Genomic DNA, 6,091 nt, shown 5'->3' on the forward strand with positions numbered 1-6,091 from the left:
CCTGGAACTCACTCTGTAGACCAGGCTGGCCTCGAACTCAGAAATCCGCCTGCCTCTGCCTCCCAAGTGCTGGGATTAAAGGTGTGCACCACCACTGCCTGGCAAAGGAAAAACTCTTAAAGAAGATTTAAAATGGGAGGAAGCTGGGATTGGAATCTGAGTGCATTTGTGCTGGGCCTCCCTTCTCCCACCCAACTCCAAAGAAGACTGTATAGCAGTATTGATTTGGGCAAGTTGAGGCACAGTGACTCAGCATGGCCTGATAGCTTGCCTCCCCTTGCCTCCCACACTCAGGTCTTCTCACCCTCCCTGGTTTCCTGTGCAGAGTGAGATGAGAAACTGGAACCCAGCAGGTTCTTGTTAGCATACGTCACAGCACCATGACAACCGGTTATCGTTGTGGGAATCAGTCATTCAGTGCAGTTAACATCTCCCCGGCAACCCATCCAGGCAGAGGCAGTGCATTCATCATGGTGACAGAAGTCAGAGGCAATTTCCTTGGACTCAGGAGGATCTGGGTACCCTCCCCTGAGTTGAGAATGCTTTACGTAAAGTGTGCAGCGCTCAGCTGCTGCACACTGAACCTCCAAACCACTCCATCTTCAAACCGTGACAAACCAAACCATCTTCAGGCCGTGACAAAGCCTTCTAACAGATCTATTCACTTCACACTAGCCTTGGCTGCAGCTTCTCCAACAATGCTAACATAGTCGTGAAACTGTTCATGCCATCAGACCATCCTTCCTACGAGGTCCCCAGTGGCTTTCTTGTACCCTTTACTGTTCCCAACAAGGACCTCTCTGGGTTTATTTCCTGAGCTCTCTCTCCTCATGACTATTCTGTTTGTTCTTCTCAGATCCCATTTAGAAGTGATGCAGGATGGCTCAGTGGGTAAAAGCACATGCTCCCTTGTTGAGGATGGACTTTGATTTCTAGCTCCAACATGGCGACTCACAACCACCTGTAACTCCAGTTCCAGGGGACCCAATGCCCTTTTCTGATCTCTGCAGGCATTTCATAAACATGGTGTACATATAGACATGTGGGCAGAAGGTTCATACTCACATAATAAAAAGAAAAAAAATCTTTAAAAAGTAAAATACTGTGGCTTGAATGGCTTCAATGTGAAATATAGTGTTAAGTCATGTGTTTGAACATTTGGTCACTAGATAATGGTACTCTTTTGACTTTTTTCCTTTTTCTTTCTTTCTTTCTTCATTTATTTATTTAAATTTTGGTTTTTCAAGACAGGTTTTCTCTGTGTCCTGGAAATCAAATCTGTAGACCAGGCTAGCCTCAAATTCAGAGATCCACCTCCCTCTACCTCCAGAGTGCTGAGATTAAAGGCCTGTGCCACCACCACCTGGCTACTTTTATTTTTTTAAAGATAGTGTCTCACTATGCCTTTCTTGCTGGTCCAGAACTCACAATGTAGACCAGGCTGGCTCCAAATTCACAGCTATTTGCCTGCCTCTGCCTCTCAAGTTCTGGTATTAAAGACATGAATGACCACACCTGGTTTGGCTCTGCTGTTTAGATTATTGGAGGACTAGAAAATGGAGCTTCAGCTGGGCATGGTGGCGCACACCTTTAATCCCAGCACTCGGGAGGCAGAGGCAGGCGGATTTCTGAGTTCGAGGCCAACCTGGTCTATAAAGTGAGTTCCAGGTCAGCCAGGGCTATACAGAGAAACCCTGTCTCAAAAAACCAAATAAATAAATAAATAAATAAAAGAAAATGGAGCTTCACTGTAGAAAGTGGGTCTCTAGGGTCGACCACTGAGGTTGTATAGCCTGGGCTCACTTCCTGTCTGCACACTGATGCCTGATCTAACCAGATGTGAGTTAGCAGCCATAGGTTGCTGCTGCCACGCCTTCTCTGCCATGGTGATGTGTACCCTCAAACTGTAAGCCAAATAAACCCTTAAGCCACTTCTCGGACATTACAGTGAGAGAAGCAACTGATACGCAACTGAGGAGTTGCTGGAGCAGCTCACTTGGTGGGGTGCTTACCTAGTGTGAGCGTCTGATCTCCAGGACCTCATAGCTGGGGTGTGCTGTAGGCCCGGAATCCCAGCATTTGAAATCCTATCTCAAAAAAGCAAAACAAAAGCTCATACGTGAATAGAAAATGATCAAGCTAAACCTGAGATCGTCGTGCTAACACAAAACTGAACCAAACCAAGGCATTCGTATTGCTTTTTTAGATGAATTGACTTTAGGCCTAGAGAAGGTCAGAATCCAGGCGAGTATTGCTTATTAATAAAGAATCAATGCATCAAGAAAGCAGCCTCTTTTAATGTGTGTGTTGTTCCTGCCGGGGCCTCAAAACATTTGACACAGAACAAACTGTATCAAGGAACAGCAGACAAATCGCCACGGTGTCTGCAGACTGTGACGTTCTCTCAGAAGTCAAGAGTGAGCATGAGGCACAAAAGCAGCGGGTACAGAGAACTGAGTGTCACCATCGAGGAACGGTGGCTAACTGGCATGTGTAGCACACTTACCCAACAACTCTGAGTACATATTCTTTTTAAGTGCATGATGAAATTTTATCCTTATCCTCTATTATAAAACAAACTGTACAAAATGTTCTATGGCCATAACATGGAAAAAAAATTGATAGCAGTGAAGTCTCCAAACACTTAGCTAATAAAAAAAAAAAAAACCAAAACCAAAAACAACAACAGCAAAACCACTTCTAAATAATCCATGGGTCTGAGAGCAAGTCTTAAAGGCAATTAAAAGAGTTTTAAACAGAACAACAAAGGCCGTGGGATAAGGTAAAGGAGTGTGGCCTCAAGTGAAGCTGCCGGCATTAAGTGATTGTGTCAGAAAAGTCATCAGAAGAAGCAGCTAGAGAGAAGAATAGAGGGAGGGAGGGGTGGGGGCTCCCGGGATCAGGGAGCTGGGGTGTGTGTGATCAAAGTACATTGTTTATGCATATGTAGTTGTCAAAGAGTAAATAAAAGATTCTTTTTTTTTTTTTGGTTTTCTGGAGACAAGGTTTCTCTGTATAGCCCTGGCTATCCTGGAACTCACTTTGTAGACCAGGCTGGCCTCGAACTCAGAAATCCTCCTGCCTCTGCCTCCCAAGTGCTGGGATTAAAGGTGTGCACCACCACACCCGGCCAAAAAAAGATTCTTTATATTAAAAGATAAAAGAATGAACCAATAAAACCTGGAAGGGAAAAATGGAGACGAATTATTGAAACAGAAAGTCGCTAAACTGAGAATCTCTTTGTGTGTGTTTGCGTAGATGGACGATGCCCCTCTAGGTTCATCTCTGTTTCCTGGCTTGGTACCAAAACCCTGCTGACTCCATCTAATGATGTGGAAAATATTCTCTCCTCTTCTGATGGAGAAGACTGTAAAGATGCTTCATTTCTTCTTTTAAAATGTTTGTTTATTGTTGTTGTTATTTTCTTATTTTGTATATGTGGGTGTGATACATGCTTGTGAGTGTGAAGGTGTGTACACCCATGCCTACACCTGGAGGTTGGACGAAGTCATCAGTGTCTTCCTGTTCTATTTCTTCGCTCCATTTTCTTCAATGATGTCTCTCATTGAGCGAGAGGCTTGCCATCTCAGCTAGGTGGCTGGCCAGTGAGCTACTGGGATCTTCCTGTCTGGGCCTCTGATGCTGGCATTGCAGGTACACGCAGCTGTACCAGGACTTATGTGGGCACTGGGACTCAAACCCAGGTCTTCATGCTTGCAGCCTCTGAGCCATCTTTCAGCTGTCATTTTATTTCTTCTTGAAATATTTGGTAGACTTTGCCAGTGAAACCGTCTGGCCTGGAGGCTAGCTAAAGACAAATTCCATTTCTTTAATAGTTATGAGCAGGTTCTATCTTTTTATCTTGGATGAGATTTTGTAGTTTGTGCGTTTTTTTCTTTTTTTTTTTTCTTTTTAGATTTTTATTTATTTCATTTACATGAGTACACTGTAGCTTTCTTCAGACACACCGGAAGAGAGCATTGGGTCCCATTTCAGATGGTTGTGAGCCACCATGTGGTTGCTGGGAATTGAACTCAGGACCTCTGGAAGATCAAGCAGCCAGTGCTCTTAACCCCTGAGCCAACTCTCTGCCCCAGTTTGTGGTTTTTATAACTTTGTCATGAGAGTACGCAAGACCATGGGTGTGAGGAGTAGAAGAAAGCTGCAGACCGGACTCTACACTGTGCTTTGGGATAATGGCTCCAGGTAACCTACCTGGATTCGAACCTAATTCTTGGGCAAGCAATGAGATTCAACACAAACAGAGGTGAGTCTTCTGCAAGGAGCTTGATATAAACGATCAAGTTTACCACTTCCAGGAACAAAAGCCAAGGCCTTTGTGGGTTTGTTTGTTTTGTTTTGAATTTCTCTGATCCGTTTGCACAGGGACCCTCTAGGGTGACAGGAAGTTATCAAAGCGAGCAAGGCAGCAGCAGAGAGGAAGGAGTGACTGGGGCCGTGCTCCTCGGTTTGCCTCTGGCCACAGTTCTTAGCAACCTTTACCAAATCAGGGTCATCCCTGCTTCTGCCAGTACCGCAGTTATGCCCACAGCCAACAGTTCTCTAAGGTGAGATCAGGCTTTTTCTCTCCACAGAAACCAGGCAGGCAGCTCCTGTAGTCCATGGCTACAACGTGTGTGTGTGTGTGTGTGTGTGTGTGTGTGTGTGTGTGTGTGTGTGTGAGAGAGAGAGAGAGAGAGAGAGAGAGAGAGAGAGAGAGAGAGAGAGAGAGAGAGCGGTGGAGTGCCTTACTCAGTCACTTTCCACTTTATTAACTGAGGTAGGATCTCTTCTTAAAACTGGAGTTGTGTGGTCTGGGTAAGGCTAGCTAACCAGCTTTCCCTAGGGCTCCACCCTCTACCTCCAAGAACTAGGATTCCAGAGAGACAAGCACCCCCACCCCCAGTGTTTTTGTAGGTACGTGGAGGGGTGAACTCCCACTGGCATGCTTGCGTGGCAAGAGTTTTATCCAAGATTCCCCCTGAGCTTCCAAAAGGAATCCTAGAGTAAGCATTGGGTGGGGGGGTGAAGCGAGACACATGATGGAAAGGAAGAATAATGCTATGGGGACGGTGGACCTCGGGAGGCAGTCAGGGCACATTGGTGAGGGTCCATGCTGTGTGCATGCGGGACTCGATCCTGCTGATGGCTGGGTGTGGTGATTCACACATTAATCCCAGCTCTCAGCAGGCAGACCAAGGTGGATTTCGGTGACTTTGATTTACATAACAAGTTCCAGGACATCCAGGGCTATCTATATAGGGAGACCTTGTTTCAAGACCTTGCCCACCACGGGAGGAATATGTAGAATATTTTTCACTTAACTCAGGCTTTTAAGCAGTCAAGGATCACCTGCCCTCCAGAGGATGCTAAATCGTAGATACCTCGAGGCTGCCTATACACGGTTGTGTGAGTCTGGCATTCTAGAAAATCTGCACAACTGCAGTGGAGTGTTCCCAAGGCTTAAATGGGAAGCTCATGCCCTGTGCTGAGAGTCTACTTGTCACTGCGGGTGACTTGAGAGTCGGGCCAGGGCATATGGAGCAGGCACCTGTGGACTCCTCTTCAGAGGCTCTCCAGGCCTGCTGAATTAATGTAGTTTATGTACACCTTGTGTGTTTTGAATTTCCTTGATGAGATTTCAGTTGCCGTGGGGGCAGGAACCAAGGCAGCTAGCTGCATCATAGTGGCCAGACAGAGAGAAGCACAGGGCTCTTCAGAGTATGCTGAATAAGAGAGAGGAGGGTGGATGAAGAGGAAGAAGGTGGGTGTTAGCAGTCAGGGTAGCTGGTAGGAACCAGATGTGCATAAGTGTGACCTTCTGTGTGCTACCTTTAGCTGTACCCTTACAAGCAAGAATCGGGGGTGAGGATGTGTTTTAATTCTGTCTGTATAGAAGAGGGTCTTAGCTTTGCTTTGTTGTATTTCCCGAGTAGGTGGGCTGGGCACATGCCCATACTCTCCAGTTTCTGAAGACAAAATGGGCTGAGTATCAATATGCTCTGAGCAACAGAACATGCTAGAATTTCATTGGGTTTAGCGTTGATGGCTGGACCCCTCCTTTTCTTTTTTCTTTTCTTTTTTTTTTTTT

This window comes from Mus pahari, chromosome 5 (assembly GCF_900095145.1).
Source record: "Mus pahari chromosome 5, PAHARI_EIJ_v1.1, whole genome shotgun sequence".
In the NCBI taxonomy this organism is placed as follows: domain Eukaryota; kingdom Metazoa; phylum Chordata; class Mammalia; order Rodentia; family Muridae; genus Mus; species Mus pahari.